This window comes from Athene cunicularia (genome assembly GCF_003259725.1).
Source record: "Athene cunicularia isolate RWA chromosome 9 unlocalized genomic scaffold, athCun1 chr9_part2, whole genome shotgun sequence".
Classification (NCBI taxonomy): Eukaryota; Metazoa; Chordata; class Aves; order Strigiformes; family Strigidae; genus Athene; species Athene cunicularia.
The window spans coordinates 4239956-4258323 of NW_020799111.1; positions in this window are offsets into that span (position 1 = coordinate 4239956).

The window sequence follows — 18368 nt, forward strand, 5'->3', positions numbered from 1 at the left end:
CACGTCCACGGAGAGGCTGGTTGTTGCTCTTCAGGACACAACAAAAAACTGGGCTTTTCAGGTTTGCCTTCAGGGTGAAACTTGCTGAGGAGATTTTAAGTCAGGAGGTTTTTTGGATCAATGGCAAGGAGGGATTGTGTGAGAGCAAAAAGACTAGTTACAGTTTTAATTACCTCAGGTTTAGCAGCTTGATGAGCAGTAGAAAGATCTTACTATTTTGGTTATGTGCTCCAGGTTTTCAGACCTTTGTCTAATGTTTGACTAAATTTGCTTGAATCTTCTAAACAACTAAATTTCCTCATTGCTTTTTCAAGGCAGTGATTTTTTTCTCTACTGCTGCCTGTTTTTGGGGTTGAAAATGAGAACTGTCTGTGTGCCAGGAGTTAGGGCTCATTGTGTAGCTGATTTTTTTGGTGGGGAGGTAAGAAGTTGATGTGGCGTTGTCTCTCCTAGCTCCTGATTTAGCAGCATGCTGCCTCACATGGCAGTACTCCTCTGGAGAAATGATGAGGTAAAAACTCTTATTCCGCTTCAGCTGCATCCTTGACTGATGCCTCAGAAGAGTGGACCAAAGGCCCACCTGCGGGGCAGGATAGTGCTTGTCAGGAAGCAGAGACTAGCTTGCTCTCCTTGGGGATATGAGTTACTTTAGCTATCCTTCCATATATTTTTCTCTGAGGAATTTCAGGATGTGGAAGTTGTTTTCAGACGAGAGAAAACTTCCTTTCATGAAACATGTTAATTTAATCAAAACCAGTTTGACGGGAAAAAGAATGGGCTTACCTGCGCTCATCATGGTTTTCATAGCTCTAAGAGATTCCACACTTGCTCCCCAAAATATTGGGGTTCATAAAATTATAAGATCCTTTGTATAACCCCTGTCATTGCTAAGTGAATTTTCTCATTTATGGAGCTGAACACCAGAAGAGGCTCTTTCATATGATACATTTTCTGGTCATGATAAGATTGTCTCTCCTCTGCCCTGTTTCCAGACTCCTGATGAGAAGACATGAATCGAGCAAGATTTTCCATCTTTTATTGTTCTTTTTTTACTAGTTAATTAGTGTTGAAGGAAAGTTTGAATTTGTCAGGCATAACTTCCTCCTGCAATTTCTTGTTATGCCACCTCTGAGCAAATTAAAGAGTTCTTCAGTACTAGATATTTTTCTGCCCCAAGCTGATCTATCTCCTATCTTTTTAAAATTACTTTTCTCTCCAAAGACTTTAACCCAGTCTTTGAATGAAGTTTTCTACTCTGAAATCTCTTCACATGTTTAAAAAACTTGCTTTGAAAATGTGGGCATGAGAAGTAGATGCAATATTTTGATAGCTGTTCCAGCTCTGCTGTATATGAGCCTAAAAATATTTGTTGGATCCTCTCTGCTGCTGTTTTGTATACCTGTGAGCGTACTAGTCCTCTAGCAGCGTTTAGCGGCAGTATCATTCAACAGCTATTCATTCTCAGAACTGTATCCCTTTTAAAATCAACTCTAGTGCATGGATTCCCTTCTAAGTATGTCCTGTATTGTTAAATACAAAGTGGGGCTAATATACACTTTAGGGCTAAATTGCTTGGACCTATCATACCAAATAAGCTAAAGCGCCCTGAAAAACTACTTGGAATTTTATTCACATCTTCTCATTTGTCTGTCACCTGCTAACCTTTCTTTCAGTAGATTAAGATGGAATAAAATACATTGATTAGATTCAGTTGGTTGTTACTGCTCTCATATTGCAATATGATTTCTTGCTGAAAATGAATTCTTTAATTATTTTCATTATCTGTAATCCATTTAACATTGGTATTGTATAGGATTAGTGTAGTCAGAATGTTAAGTAGCATTCAGGTACATTACCAAAATCTGAGATGACAGGTTTTTACCATTTTCAACTAAATTGCTGGGTGTATATCATGTTACTACTTGGAAAATGAATGAAATAGTTATTAAATATTTTATTGTAAATGTGTAATTAAATGGAGATGGTAAAACCATAATGACCTTATGCTCCTAATAGGATTTATTTTCTTTCTGATTTGACAAGAAAAAGTACTAGTGAGTGTGATCTAACCAGAATTCTTGCAAAACTTAACAGTGTCTGTTTCACATCAATTTAAAGTTCAACATGACTCACATTAATTAACTGATTTTTCTGTTCTCAGCAGATAAGATCACTAAGGTTGATTTTTTTAAGGAGTAGTTGAGATAAGTCACTTCAATAGATTTTCATAGGTGAGTGATTAATAATAATAATAAAAAACCTGCATTCCTGAGCATTCTGTGTCCTTGTAGGGAGCACTTCCTGCAGGCTTTGTGTCTCATCAAGTGTCAGTCATTTAGATTTAGAGTGCCTTTTGAGCTCTGTACCTTAAGCAGCTGTTCTGTGCCACCTTTGAAATAAAAATAAAATGATCAAAGAGAGTCAAATGGGAATGCATTATCCACCATATCAGAAAGACAGGTTTTCATGCCTATTTAGCCACAGTGGAGAGATAATCTGGTATTTAGATATATTCAGAATTAAAATTACATATGAGAACTGCAATCAATATAAAGATCAGTCATCTGAATTGTCGCTAAAGGCTATCTAATCCTCTTACCCTGTCTATGCATTTGGTATAGCTCAAGAGGTGTACACACTGCAGACTGCAAACAGAAAGAGTTAAATTTGCAACACTTGATTTCCATTAGAATTTTTACCACAAGAACAGGTCTCTTTGTCCCACTTTCTCTTCGTTGTCATGAGAACAAAACAACATCATTTATATCCCCGGTGTAGTCAGTAGCAAAACCATAAACTTTTAATGCACTTGTAATCATATACTTTAACCTTTTTAATATTCAGTGGTTTCATTGGTTGGCCTTTCACCTTTCCTTCGTGGGTTATTGAGGCAATAAACAAGGGAGTGGGGGAATAACTGGTGACTCAAACTTCAGAAAACTGAAAATGTCACTGACATATATTTTACAGCTTCTCTTTGGTACGTATTGCACATGGAAATGCCAATATGATGGATTCGGTTCAGACTCATCAAATCCCTTTTTTTGCTGCTCCAGATAAAACCCAAAACTTCTTTCATGAGCCTCCAGAAGGGACCTACAGATACTAGAGACTAGAGTAAACAGCCAGGCTTTACCTCCTGCAGGTCCCTTTCCTCAGTGTAGGAGTGGTTGTGGAGGGGCTGGAAAGTGGTATCCTTGACTGCTTGCTGTTGCTGTAGCCTCAGCATGCTCTGGCCACACCTGTATTTGAACACAAACTTGTTCTTGACACAAATGGTTTGGATACCGGCCTATCTGGGTGTTTGTATTGGACGAGCCTGGAAGCACAGTGAGTGGAAGAGGGCAGTTGTCTGAGATACACCTCTGCCCATGGTGTGTGCTTGTCTCCAGCCCACCATCCATCCCACTGTGGCTTGCTGAGACTGCACATTGGTGGCATTTGGCAGACAAATCAGCCTTGTTTTCTTCCTAGAGAGTCCTAAAGTCATGTGTAGCGAAATATTTATTGTGGGGTTTGTGTGCTATGAGATAGGAATGGAATTGAATGTGGGACTCAGAACACGTCCAGCTTTTGATTTTCTAGTTGGGGCGTGGTTGGTGCTCAGTAGTATGGACAGAGATACTCGCTGTCAGGCCTACTTCATAACAGTTCAGTTGTGAGGGTACTTTGGGAGCGTGCCTTCCCCTTGAGAGCCACTGAATTTGCTAACGCCTTGAAATTTCTGTAAACCCTGTCCTTACTGAGTTCATCTTATGTGTCAAGTGCAGTGGTGGGGTAGTATATGGGAGAGAACCATTGCTATTTTATGTCTGTGTAGTGAGGTGGGTTTAGATGGGAAGGATGAATAGAGCAGGCTGTAAGGACTGCAAAGTAAGTACTTGGACTTTTCTGGCTGAGAATCCAGCTATAGAAACAAAACATGCTTATACCTTGGGCTTAAAGACAATATAAAATGAGACCGCTAGACTTTGTCAGCTGATACAAGAGATGATGTGTTTAGTTCATGCAGCTTAGAACAAGCTATAAATCAAACCAGCCATTTTTTTAAATATATTTTAATGGGGACAGCTGCGAGAAGCCAGATTGAAGCCCAAAGCTGCAGTAACCAGGACAACACAAAGGTTTTAACAAAATTGAACATCGATAAGGAAGGAAAAAACCTGCCCTGCTGTGTTATCTTTAAATTTGAATAGCTTAAGGACTGGCAGAAGGCTTCTTTATAATTGTTTGATTTGCATGAAATACTTGACCTTTTCTGATGAGTTACAAAATATCACAAGGGGTTTTATTTTTATTTTTGGTAAAAAGCATTTGATCCACTTCATCGATTTTTAATTTTTTAGAAGCATGACCACATGGGATCGTTCATTTAAAGTCAGGAATTACACAGTCCAAATAGTTGGACCAAAATAAGAGCTCACAGTTTTTACTGCAGCTTTTATGACTTGAATATTCTGACCGTTCTGATGTCCCTCAGCATCACAAATAGCAAATTGGTCCTTAAAGATGTTTAAATTTGTTTTGCATTAACAGTGTAGTTTCTGATTTTATTTAGAATGTTTCTTCGTGTTTCCATATAACATTCTATACTGATGCCATCAACTACACAGTATATGAAATCTTATAGCTCATGTATTTCATAGGAAAGGGAAGGTCTGTAACATTACTTATGCTTCAGCTGCTGAAACTGTTGGTGAACAATGGACAGGAAAGAATATATATACAAAAATAAAAAAGTGTGTCACAAGGGCTCAGAATGAGTTTTGTGGCCACAGCGGACTGACCCAGGAGAAAGCTAACAAGGCACAGAAAGCTCTAAGGCCCAACAATACCTAATTTTGCAAATGATCCCATTCCCATTGATGTTGACTATTTGCCTGCAGCAAGTTACAGACACTTCTTTTGAGAAAGGATATTTAACTTCTCTTCTTGTGGGTGTCAGTCTCATCGAAAGGAAGATGGAAGTTAACTTTCCTCTGAGCTTTCTGTTCCCATTTACCTTCTTTTCTGTTTTCTTATCTCTTCAGACTGTCAGACTGAAATATGGAATAGTAAACCATGCAAACAAAAACCCTTGTTATTTCTCAAAATCTTTCAGCTCTGCCTGCCATTAAAGCTTTTACCATACTGAAGACCAATGATTTAATATTACTGCAATGCTCTGTTTTCTCTAGGTATAGTTTTTATGGAATAAAAGGAATGCTACATAAATGATTATAAAGTTGCCTGTTGGTAAAGCTAGCCTACCTGTTAGTTGAATTGCTCCAGGTAAGCTGGCTTGCTGATCCAGCCTGCAGCTGGAGCTAATGAAATACTTGTTCAGAGCATGTAAGTGCTTTAGAGAACCTAGAATGGATGAAGCAGGTTCTGCCATATTCATAAGCATTGGAGAGCCGTATATATCTTCCAAGATAATATACATGTATGTGTGTGTGTATATATATATATATATATATATATATATATATATATGTTATCAGTAGTCTAAGTCCAGAGTATCTTTAGAGCTGCACAAGCCAAGCATCTCCTGTTCAAGGGGATTAATTCTTTCTTGTTTGTGTTAGGTATAAATGGCAGTACACATGCGACATCCCTGCTGCCCCACCTCTGACCCTCTGTCATACTGGTGCGAAGGGAGCTGGACAGAATGGCAGTGCTCAGCTCTCTGAGGTCTTGCACCTCATCATCAGCCCATGAGCAGTTGCTCAAAGCTAAATTAGACTCTGCGACTGCTCTTTGTTGTGCAAGGCACATTTTGAATTCTCCCAAGAACCTTGTGTGTCTAGGCTGCCGTATTTTTGTGCAGGTGAGTGCAACAAACGTCAAGCTTGTTTTGATGAAAGGGAGTTACAGAATGGCTGCTGTTGACAATATGCTGTGGCTCTGCTCAAAAGCTGGTGTTGGTACCGGAGCGGTGCTGGTAAGCACTCAGGCTGCATTCATCATCTGTGTTCACATGAGTGACTTGACTTGTTGGTTGGTTTTTTTTTCAGGCTGGTTTAGCATGAAGCTTGTTTGAATCTACAGCTTCCATTAAAAAATTAGCACAAATAATCAAAGAATACATAGACTGATGCTGTCTCCATTAATCAGTTCAGCTGCTCCAGGCCTCAATCCATTCTTTGTCTCTGAAGACCGTTGGTTGCTCAAGTGAGAAAATTCTAGTGTCCAGTAGGGTTGTTGAGTTAGGCATACATTCTGTCCAGAGAATCTCTATTTTACTCCAGGTAGAACAGTTTCTAGTGTAGTTGTCCTCAATTCCTGTTAACCTTTTACTCATGGTTGTCTGGAAACATAGAAAGTGTCTGAGACCGCCTAATTTCAGCAGAGTGCTCTCGCCCAAGTTTTGTTTGTATAGAAAGGGTTGAGACACCTAGTTCTACAGCCATGGATTCTTTTTGTTTGCTTGTGTTATACTAAAGTAAAAAATACTGGCTGCTGCAACATTTATGCCAAGTCTACTGTTCTCTGGTTTGTGTTAGAGGTTCACTGGGTCTCTAAGAACCTGCGTGGAGATACATCTGTCCTGGGGGATCTGATCAGGTCTGGGTTTTCCTAGAGAGATACAAAAGTACAGTTTGGCAGTTGGGGTACAAAATGTTTTGCTAGTAGGCTTCTTCTGGACTTTATATGTGATTTTTAGAATTGCACCATAAATGGAGCACAGAAGTCTGCCTCAGGTTCCTTTTAGACAGTCAAGTTCTTCTGAAAATCTGGGTTAACATGACTTGCTGTCAGCTGTCGTGTGCCAGAGTCGATTAGTGGCAAAGCTGAGACAAATCACATCTGATTTGAGGCCTGTTAAGAAAGTTCTTTAGACTGAATCTCCATGGTCTTTGTTTGACTTGGGCTGTTTGGACCCAAATTTGCTCTTTAGTTACAAGACTGTCCTCATTTGTCTTTACTGACATTTTTACTGTACCTTCAGTTAGCATGAATGCCGTATCAAGTACCAAGTGGTGGGAATGCTGTGAAGTGTGTGGACCAGACAGGCAGCAATATTATTAGAAAACTTGCATCTTGAATGTGCAATTTACTGTGATGTCAAATCATGTATATTCTGTCCAAATGTCAAATCTTTTCTTCATAAACCTAAAATAATATGGGTCTTAATCCACATAATTTTGCACAATTTGTAAATTTTCTCCATTATTGAATAAAAGCTTACTGAGGGGGCCATATGCATCATATGCAACTCTGATACACTTGGATGGAAAAATCTTAACAGACTGTTAAACCACGTTTACAACCTGTCCATGCCTGGCAGCTGCCATAGGCTGAAGGTAGGCATGTGTTGCTACCGTTTTCTCCTGGCAAACAGATGAAAGAACCGTGCTGCTAAGCCCCTTTCAATTAGTGGTATGTCTCTGTGTATATATTGGCCAGTGCCAATCTATAGATGCCACTCTAGCCTCTTTAGTAGAGCTCTGCTCTTCTGTACTAGCAGAGGACCTAATCCTTTGTGGCTGTATATCAAGGCATGTTAGCACATCAGATTAATAGCCAAAATTATGGAAAAATGGAATAAAGTATTTGCAGGCATTCTTAAAAGGACTGCAGCCTCTGTCGTCAGTCTGTGCTGCTGTCATATTCAGAAAACTTAAATCACTTCATATCACATCTGTAGATGGTGAAAATTCTTGGAACTTGTGATATAAATAAGCACACACTGCATTTGGCAGTCTTCTCTGTTTAGTAAAGTGCTGGCAATTTCATAGGCTAGGAAATATAATTTGCAACGAAAATTACTCTGTTAAATTCTGTTCTTATATTGTCATTTGTTCTTCAATGGGAATATGTTTGTTGCCAGGCTTGCCATACAGTCTGGAGGAGAGAGCAAGCTGATGATTTCATTGAATGGCAATCAGTATGATCCAGCTGAAATCCCTTACTGTATTACAGACAGAGGTTTCTCATTAATCTAGCAAGGTTTTCTGCTATGATTGATCTTTACACATTTCACCCTTAGAGGATTTTTTTAAACCTTGAAGAATTATCTTACAGGGGTTTGTGTGTAAAGGCTAATATTTCTTAAATTCCTGAAGTTAGGAAATTGAAGGAGTGGTCCCCCAGCACTGAGACCATGCCTTCCATGGACTATTGAATGGCTCTGCCCTAGCCTGAAGATCGGTATCGGGTGGGCCTGATATAATTTCTGTTTTCTTTCCACATCTGCACTGAGGGATTGTGTGACCTTGACAAATGTTGTTACTTCTCTGTGGTTCTTTCCCTTCTTGTCCATGTCTCATCTTTCCAGCTTGAAAACTTCCCGCCAAGCACAAAAGGCATTCTGGTGTGGAATTAAGATATGGGCTTAAAGGGACTTTGCCTTAATCACAGGGCAATGGAATCAATGGATGATATTAATCTTACAGTGGTCCTCCTTATCAAAAATATCCAGTCCTCACGGGCACAGCAAAACTAAAGAATGTGACCTCAGTATAAGTGCAATAGTGATTGGTGGCTGCTGGGCTGCTCCACACTCAGAGGAACACCAGTGGGTGGTAGAAAAAGGACTCCTTAATTGCCCCAGGGGGAAAGGGAATCTTAATCCATCTAGCTCCAGCTGAGGAACTTCTGTTGGTGGCCTTATAGCAAGGTAACTTGCTAAACCACATGATAGCTCATTATTGTAATAGTCCTTCCCACATTTTAAATCATGTTAGCCAACAGGGGTAGAACCAAATCTTTATCTCATTGAAATCAGCAGCAAAAGTGCCAGTTGATTTTATCAGAAATTCATACCTCGTCAAAAGGATTACCAAGTACTGGAGTTCAAACTGTCATTGCAGACACTTGAAAACTGAGCTACTTTTATGGCATGTCATACCTTTAAAGAATAAATGTCAGTTAAGAGGATAAGTAGAAATGATACATAATCCAAAAAAAAGCTGCCAGTTTCTGTATTCTTAGTTATGTCATTAAGGTTTTACAGGTGTTCACTGCCTAAGGTTTGCATCTAGTGCTCAATAAATGCATCAAGGCTGGATACAGGACAGGATCCAGCAGTGAAGAAAAAAGGAACATAATATGCCTTAAACATGCATTTGACAATAAATGTGTTGCCCTTCACAGAATTTTGAAATAGTGGTCACTGCAGAAAAGGGAGTCAGTTGCTGGGCAAGGTGGGACTGTCTCAGTTGGAAGTTGTGCTTTAAATATTTTACAAACAAAATGAAATCTTGTGGGGAGCTGATCGAAGTTTAAGTGTAAATTAAGGCAGCATGTTTTCTGGGAGAGCATGTATGAATAATAGAAGATGTTAGCTAATGGAGAGTCAGCCATTTGGTAGATGCCGTATCTTGTAGCTAGAAAGGGAAATTAAAACACGTATGGGTCCAATTCTTTGTCATTTGATGTTTTTAATAATGTTATTAATTCACTTTATATTCAACAGTCACCAAAGATGAGGTGAGTGACTAGACGTTAAATTAGTGGACCCTTTTTCTGTCCATAAAGTCTGCTTAACACTAAGCACCAAGCCCAAAAGATATTAAAGTACTACAACTCTTTCGTTCTGCACAATATCACTTTAAAATAAAGTTAATCTAAGTCATGATGTGCATCTACAGGTTTTACAAGAGCCTATAAATTTCAGGAAATTAACTTCCTCATAATCACATGTTCAAGCTAGTCTTTTTGAACAGGCATTTTATTTTTAGGTTAATCACTGCTGAATTATTTTTTTCAGAAATCTGTTCAGGGTCAGTCTCTTGAAAGGGAGAAGAAAGTTGCTTTTATTTATCGAATTGGGTTTTCTTTCAATCACTTGTATCAGGAAATGCTTGCTACTAACAAACGTATGGGCATACATCACTGGATATCTGTTTTCATGCTAATTAGCTGATTATTCAATTTCTAGGCAGATCAAAGAATTTGTCATTGTTTATTCTGCAAAACAGAGGGACTAATTTTGAGGTACAGTGAACCAAACATAATGGTATTGATTTCATTAGTGTTGGGCAACTTTCAGTTGAAGGTCTGGCTTAAAAATCATAACGCAATTATATGAGGTCATCCTGCAGATGCTTTTAGGACTTCTCAGTTTATTCTTTTTATTGATACTTCTCCTTTGTGTGCTCTCTGACATTCCTGAGTTGACTTCTGAAAGCGGAACAAATATAAACTCTATCAAGCCAGTGGCATTATGAAGTTGTCTCTGACACTTTTATAAACATGCACAATTCTAATTTCCAGTAAGCATCAGATTTGTCACCTCAGTTGTTATCTACATCTTAAGTCAAGAACACTTCAACAGCAGTTGCTTTCTGCTGATTAATATTTACTTGCATGGTCTTGTCAGTTAGTACTTGAAACCCAGAAGGCACCAAAACAGAGCTCAGTTTCTGTAATCATAGACAATAATGCACCGTTCTGAAGTTACTGCATTTACAGAAAAAGATTAACATAATTTGCATAAATCAAGAAGTGACCTTATACATACCTTTCTGACAGAGTTTTTGCAAATTATAAGAACACTCTTAAAAAAAAAAAAGAGAACTGTGATCTATTCCCTACAGTATGACTTCAGTCTTAGAGGCTTGACTTGGTGGTTTTCTCTTTTTGAGAATGGAAAAAGTAGTTTTAAGTACAGAATTGGAGTACAGTAGGATTTAGCAGGAAACATGAACACTGGGATTGTTCAACACAAAGGGAGAAGCTTACACAACTCACAGCCCTACATGAGTTTCTTTTTTAGCAAACACCTTTTTTATTCTATTGACAGCAAAGCCAGTTCTCTTTTGTATGTCCACATGGAGTGGATTTGCTGAAAAACTTCCACAGATAAAATGTTCTTCACTTACTGTCAAATATAAATGAAAGCAGAAGTTTTGTAGCCTCAGTGCTGGGGTACATTACCCTTTTTTACCATTACCTCCTGTTATTTAGTGAATTAGGATATCTGCTGTCTGTTTTCTGCCTGAATCTGGAACTCTTGTGTTAGATTCTCTCACTGCAAAATGAGTTTGATCTAGCATTTCACAGGATCTGTTTCTGGTGGTATTCCCCATCATCACATCACCATATGAGCTATTTTCCTTTTGTTGAAAACAGGGGTTTATGACCCCTTTATCCAAGTGTTGGATAAAGAAAGTCTGTGATATTTTAGTGACTAGCTGTGTTCTACTGCTACTTTTGCATTACAAGGTGACACACTCAATGTAAGAATTTAACTTGTAACCGACTAAAGTGACAGTCTCCTGGGTGTAAAGGAAGTGTAAGCCGAAGAGAATTGGCTCAGGAAAGGCAGCATTCATTCATAGTTCATCTCTTTTTTTGTGTCACTAAGCTAATAAGGAGAATAGCTAACACCCACAGACTGCTTCCTTTTCTATTGTACCCCAGAGTGTAGCCTGTGGGACTGGAAGAGTGAAAATTAAATTACCTTCTCATGCTTCAGATGAGTTGGATACCAAGGGATGCTTGAATGAAGTTCTAATCAACAGCTGGTTTTCTGTGTGTAGTCAGAGAGGAGGGAAAAAATTGTGAATGCAAGATAATTATAAAGTCGGTCTCTGGCACAACAATTACTGTAAAAGGTAAGTCAAAGAACAACCTGAGCCTTTGAAGCTTAAAAGATGGTGTTGCCAATGTAGACTGAGTCCTGACCTGATTTTCCTCTGTGTGCTCTTATGAGTGGGTGGCAGGGAGCATGGCTTCTGTGTGTCCTTTCAGTCCTGGAAATCTGGGAGGCTTATATCACCTTTATTTTACAATAAACATTGAATTGTCCCTGTTATCTCTTCCCAAAATCTCTTTGTCCTTGTTGATCTTACTTGATCCCTGCTTAAATAGATACCTGTCAAGTGAAATACCACACCTATGTGGTTTTAATTGTGTAATAAAGCTTTACATGATTAAAACTAGAGTGGCCAGAGTGAGACTGTGTCATGATCGTCTGCTTATACTCTTGCAAATTTTCTGCAACCTGTAATTGCCTGGGGATAAGCTGTCTATGTGTCTGGGTTCTTTGCTTGTAGGTGCAATTGAGTGCCTTACTATCTCTAAATGACCAACTGTTTCTTAAAAACCTGAGTTTAAAAAAATTGAGATTTTAGGATGGGCTGAAAATTGGACCCTAGGTATGTTTTGGTTTACTGTTCCTAATTCTTGTCTTGAGCCATGCAAAGGGCTTGTTTAACGTGGTAGAATATGAAATAAAGTGTTATTAAAAATCGGTGGTGTGTTTTGAGTCAGTTGTATACCAGTACAAATTGCAGCTTTTGGAAAAGTAATATGCAGGGACATAAGAGCATACAGTTCATCTTAAGAGTGACTTTAATGGAGCAGAGGGAACTTTCCACATGTGAACAGATGGTGACTCCTGCATGTCCTGTGGCCTAGTAAAATTTAGCTGGAGTTGTCTGGGTCTCACAGAAGGTTTTTCAGTATCTTCAACAGGAGCTCCTTTCCAATCCTGAGGTTCGTATGTCAGGCTTCTGAACTGCTCTCCGTTGTAACCACTTTTGAATATATACAGTTGAAAGTACAGTGGGCCCTTAATTATTCAAAGGGGTTGGGACCATATCGCTTCTGGATTACATTCGTTCACAGTTCTGCAGTATGTTTGTTGCTTGTACAAATACGAGCTCTTCATATGTGCTGCTAAGATCTTTCCCTGAAAATGTGTGCATTGGCATTAGAAAAAGTGCGAGAAAATGTGCACACTAAATGTGATAAATACATGGAAATAAAAACCAGAAACACAATGGAAAAAGGAAAACCAGAGGCAAACAGCAAGTTGTCCAAAACAGTGAGTAGAAAATAGTAAGATTATTGTACTTGTTTTTTAACTATTTATATTCTTCAAGACTTTAATGCCCATCACAAAGAAACACAACCGAAATACTCACCCAAAAGGCAGGCACAAATCAAATCATGTTTAACTGGATGAAGATGAAAGGCTATATTGGAATCTTTAGGACAGTGTTATTAGAAGGTGGCAGAATTGACAGTCCAGATAGTTTAAACATATGTGAGGGAGGCTTTCCAGACTCAGAAGTCATTGGACCTTTGCAAGCAGATCAGTGTAGTCCATCCAATAAGTAAGCAAGCTGGTGACTTCTCAAAGTGGTTTCTATCTTACAGTTTTTCTGAAAAGTCACAGAAAAAATTGCCTGTTAAAACATGGGTGAAATAAATGCTTGTCCTTTCTTGTGGTCACTGCAGGAAGACTCTCTCTACTTAACTCTGCCAAACCTTGGCAGATCCTTCTATGTGCTTAATAAGAGCATATCAAAAGAAGGAATTTAAAAACAAACAATACATGCTAAGACATAAATCTTTATTTTACAAAAAGTAGCATAAAGTGAATGACAGGTCTGGTGCATGTTAGGAAAATGTTGCAATATTAATAGTTTTAAAGCTGACCCACACTAGGACACCAATCAAAGTTAATGAGCTGAGTGTACATTAAAAGAACAATATAGAATACATCTGCTTTAATGACATCTCTTCTCTGCTTTTGACTGCACCTTCAGGTAACGTAGAAATGATGAATGAGGCACTTAGATTAAAAACCTTGCAGATTATCATTAACTGAATTCAAATCAGAAAGACTAGCATTGCTTATCATAGAAATGGACTTACAGCAGATATGACAGCCCTCACCCAAACATTTCAATTTACCAACAGAAGGGGTTTTTTAATAAGTCTTTATTTAAACAGTGTATACTGTATCTCTTCTCCTCTGGCTGCCAGTCTGAAAGATATTGATCAATGAATCTTTCTTTCATATCCTTGGTGGCTGACTTTTAAGCTTTTTCAAAGAAAGTAAGAAATAACAGAACCTACTTGTTGACATGGGAGCAAAAGAAAGCGGTAAATGTTCTGGTTTGGGTTGGGGTTTTTTGGTTTTTAGGTTTGTTTGGGGTTTTTTAGCTAGAATTGTGCAGCCCTAAGGGTAAGTAGTAGTTTCCAGGAAACATATTTTTTGTCAGGAGTGGTAATGTGAAGATATTATCTCTTTCTTATGCTTCTTTCATTTAGTCCAAGCTGGAGACTCTGTCCTTATTCAGTTGTGTTACTCCAAAGCTTGATGACTACAAGTGGGATGCAGATCCCACGATGTTGAGTGCTGCACAGATGCATGGTAAGAAAAGAGATTTATTTGCCTTTTGGAATTAATAGTCTGAGTGAATGCAGCAGACAAATTACTGGAGAGGCTGCTTAAGTCTTGCAGGTCATTTTGTTTGTGAGTTTTTGTTTGTCTTTGCTGCTCTTTCCATGCAAAATTGAGTCAAGTTTAAAAAAAAAAAAAAAATTGTTGGTGTCTTTTCTTCTTTTTTTTAGGTTTTTATTTTTCTTTAAGAAAGAACTGCTCAAAAATCCTTGAGGTCTTATTGCCTCAGGAAATCTGAAAAGGTCCCCCAAGTAGTTAGTCCCAGTGTCTCTCAATTTAGAGTTTATTTCCTTAGGATTTGTTCCTGTAAAGTCAAGATTTGTACCTTTAAAGTCAAGAAGACCTTTATGCAGAGGCTTTTGCCTGTGAATGCCATATAAATTATGTAGCATAGTCTGAAGGCCTTTATTAAACTTGAGCTGGAGATCTAAAATTGGGAATTAATGGCTTTTTAGAGTTTGGATCATTGTATTTCTTCCTGAGGGCACACATTATATGGCAAGATTCATCCTATGTCTTCTGCCTGTGGCAGTATAAACATAGGCCATTCTGTGGAGAGATGTCTTGAAAGAAGACTAGTATTACAAGGATCCCTGCCTGGGAGACATGTAACTGAATAGCTGATGCTCATTCATGCTGCTTTGTAAGAGATATATGCTTTAAACAACAGCAGGAAATACTGCAGTGGCAAGCAAAGAGCTGTACCCAGTATCTACTGATTCCAGAGAAATTGCTGAGGTGCCACTTAGCCGGACAAGACTTCACAGCACATAGTAGCTGTTTAACATTTAGTCTGTTTGGCTGGGATTAAGCAGGATCATGAGATTTTAGACATAGCAACATAATTCGTTTAAATTTTAACCTGCAGTTACTGTTACTATATACAGTTAAAAACAAATGAGAGCATATGTTTTTCTGACTAAAACTTTCATTTATAATCTGGAGCTTTTCAGAGCACTGCAAGTAGTATCTACATTTTTAAGGGCTATCAAGACAGTCCAGAAAACAAAGGAAACTGCTAGTGCATTCTGCTACAGACTTTTGTCTGGCTGAGTAAAAGGTTTTGGACTGCAGCTCAGACAACTGCTTGATCTTAACTTGAAATCTGGATAGACTGCGCCTTGTACTGCAGCTCCTCAGACTGATGAGAGGCTGCACTGGTACCCTGGTGCTTAGTTCTTTTCCAGGTGGAAAGCTGCACTGGTAGAAAGGCTCTGCCAGTAAAATTTGGAAAACATACTCATAACTGCTTTGTTCTTCCAGGACAGGGGAGTGCTTTGAGAGCTAGGACCTGACCATCACCTTTGTTTTGGTTGCTCCATATCATACCTAGTGACGCAAAGTAGCTGCTGGGTCTGTGAACTGAAGCCCAGGTCAGGGAAGGGGAAGGCATCCCTCTCTGGCCATGAGTTAGTGCACTGGCTCCAAGAGCAGCCTGCAGTGTGAAGGGACATTGCTGGAGGGGAAGCAGTGAAAGGAGATAGCAGAGTAGACCTGAACAGGGTTTATGCTAAAGAAAGACCTCAGAGGACATGAATGGATGGAAGCACTTCATCTTTAGCATCCTGGGGCCATGTCTGACCAGAGAGGAAAGCTGTTACCCAACCAGTTGGAAAAGGGGCCTAATGTGGAGTGTTAAACGAGGAGAGCTGAGAAGTTTACGAGTTTGGTTAACGAGCAGTTAAGGCATAACCTTATCTCTCTGAATTCACAATGGTTTTGTCATAAGCAGAGGTTCTAAGGAAATTGTGAGTTTGGGTCTACAAGGGAATGATTGAGCCATGGGAGAGTCAGTATCAGTTTAACAAAAAATAAGTAGAAGGGCATTTTTGGGGGGCTAGCATTAGTGTTTCTTATGCAGTTGAGAAGACTTATCACATTATCAATTTTTTTTACTGAATGACTCTCATGAAGTGAGAACACATGGAACAGCAAGTTGCCATCAAGTCTAACAAGTCACAGAGACTTTTATTCTACATTGTAAAGTGAGTCTGTGTATACAGAGTAGAGTCAGATGCGTGCCTCGGTCAATTTTTAATGGCATGAAAGATTTAAGGGAATTGTTCTTAGCATTTCCAGCATTATAATATGAAAGCACAGGAAGGATAATGGTATTTAAACACGTCCGTGTGTAGGCATAGCACCCTTTACTGCATACCATTAACTGAAGATTAAAGGAGATGTAAGACTGTGGCAGTAATGAGAGATTTCATAGAAGCCTTATGGTTTTCCTGTTCATCTTGTCAGTAAAAATAACCAAGACTTGCTAAGGCTCACTGGTGGTATCTGTTACCATGGAGACTTGGGTTCAAGTTATTTTTAGGGCACAAAAACCTGATGATTGTGGACCTATATCAAACCTTTCTCCTTTAAAGCAAATATTATGTATAGGCACAGTTAAAGACTCTAATTTGCAGAAGTGCCCATGCTGTAAGAAGTAGGAATGTTAAGGATCAGACCAAAGGTCACTGGGAGCTCAGTTCCTCCACCGATGGGGAAGCTAAGCAATAAAAAGTTACTCTTGATGAAGTGCCTTAGAAGCTTGTAATTACTGATGTCTGAGAAAAAGCAGTACTTAACAAAAGCAAAACTTGAAAGAACTATTGCTCTGCAGATCATATTAAATAAAACACATAATAGACTAAAAACAACAGGGAGCCAGAATCGTGTCTTAGTGTGGCCTATAGAACTATGGGACAAGATTTTAGTGTCTTGGGGCACTTCCCAAAAAAGAAAGCTCCTTGGACTGGATTTTTAGTGTCAAGTGTTCATACAGAGAGTATATGACACTGGCTCCCCATCTGCCACCCTCTTCACCTGGAGTATACCTGCTCAAGTAAATGAGCTAGGTGCACTACATATGTCCCATTCATATGTTTTCTTACTTCTAGCTTCTTGATGAATAGTTGAAGAATAATGCTGATATTGTGCAACTTTCAACACCATGGTTTTGAAGTGATGTGTTAAACTATCAGGTACACATAGTATTCTGACCAGTTTGTCCAACACTTTTAGGTTATAAGATGTTTTCCTGTCCTATCACAGCATATAGTTTTAGGCTGCTTGAGAGAAATGTGCATGCATTAACATCCATTTTCTTATTTCTTAGTTTTAGACCACCTCATCAAAAGTGACCAATGTGTAGTGTTACCATTTGCAAGCTGAGAAAATGTAGCAGTGTATTTTAATGAAACTGTTCATGTAAATTAGGAAGAGTTTCTGAGGCTAATATCCAGTTGATTTACAGTTAGCAATCGTGAGTACAGTTTTTGGAAATCTATGCAGGGAATGATCAAGAAGAACATCTGGTTTTGGAAATGGCAATTTAAATTTCAAAGAAACTATTTACATTTTAATAGCCCTATTCTCTGAAAGATCCTGGGGTCTGATACTTCTGATTAGGAAAATGATCTCTGGACCCACATTTTGTATTTGGTATTCATTATAGTAACAGCCCTAATGAAATTATCTTGTATTAATGTGGATGCATGTAATGTGCAATTACAGAGGAATTCCATTGTCATTTAGCAATGAATTGTCATAGCATTCCTTTAAAGCCTGGGATTTCACCAAAAGGCAGGAAGAACGGCATCTAAACTAATTCTCAAAGGATCAAACTGAAAAGTATTTCAGTGGCTTTTTTTAATCAGGAGAAGCTCTTTTTTGTTTTCAGCTTCTTTGCCAGTATAACTTGCTAAAAGGCTGACTGATGTAGGGGTAACTTTCAAGCAGCCTTATTCTATTTAAAATTTAGGCTGTTCAGTGACTTGGATATTTTAAAATACCCTCTCACTGGTGTCTATTAATCGGTGCCACAATATTTAATATGTCTTTTCAATATGCAAAGAACTTAGTATTGTTAATCTTTTGGAGGGCTTATAGTTACTATAAGTTACGTTTGTGTGGCTGTATATAAAATGCATCCTGATACTTTAGCTGGGGGTTTGCTCTAGGATAGTTGACAGCATTGTCTAATAATGTTGTCAGACACTTCCTGTGGTAAGGTCTTACTGTCCATGACCTGTGGCTTTGAATGTCAAGAGACTGAAATTTTCGGTTTAAGATATTTGCTGAAGACTGATTATTTGAATGTTTAGGGGGGTGTTTTATCGAGGGGCAGGGGGAGTGCCTGTGTTTGTGGCACAGAGCCAGAAAAGCTTCACCGTTGTCAGGAATAAAGCTGGGACATAACACATTCACCTCTGCTAAAATTCTGGTGACTTTTCCTTTGAAGAGGCCTAAT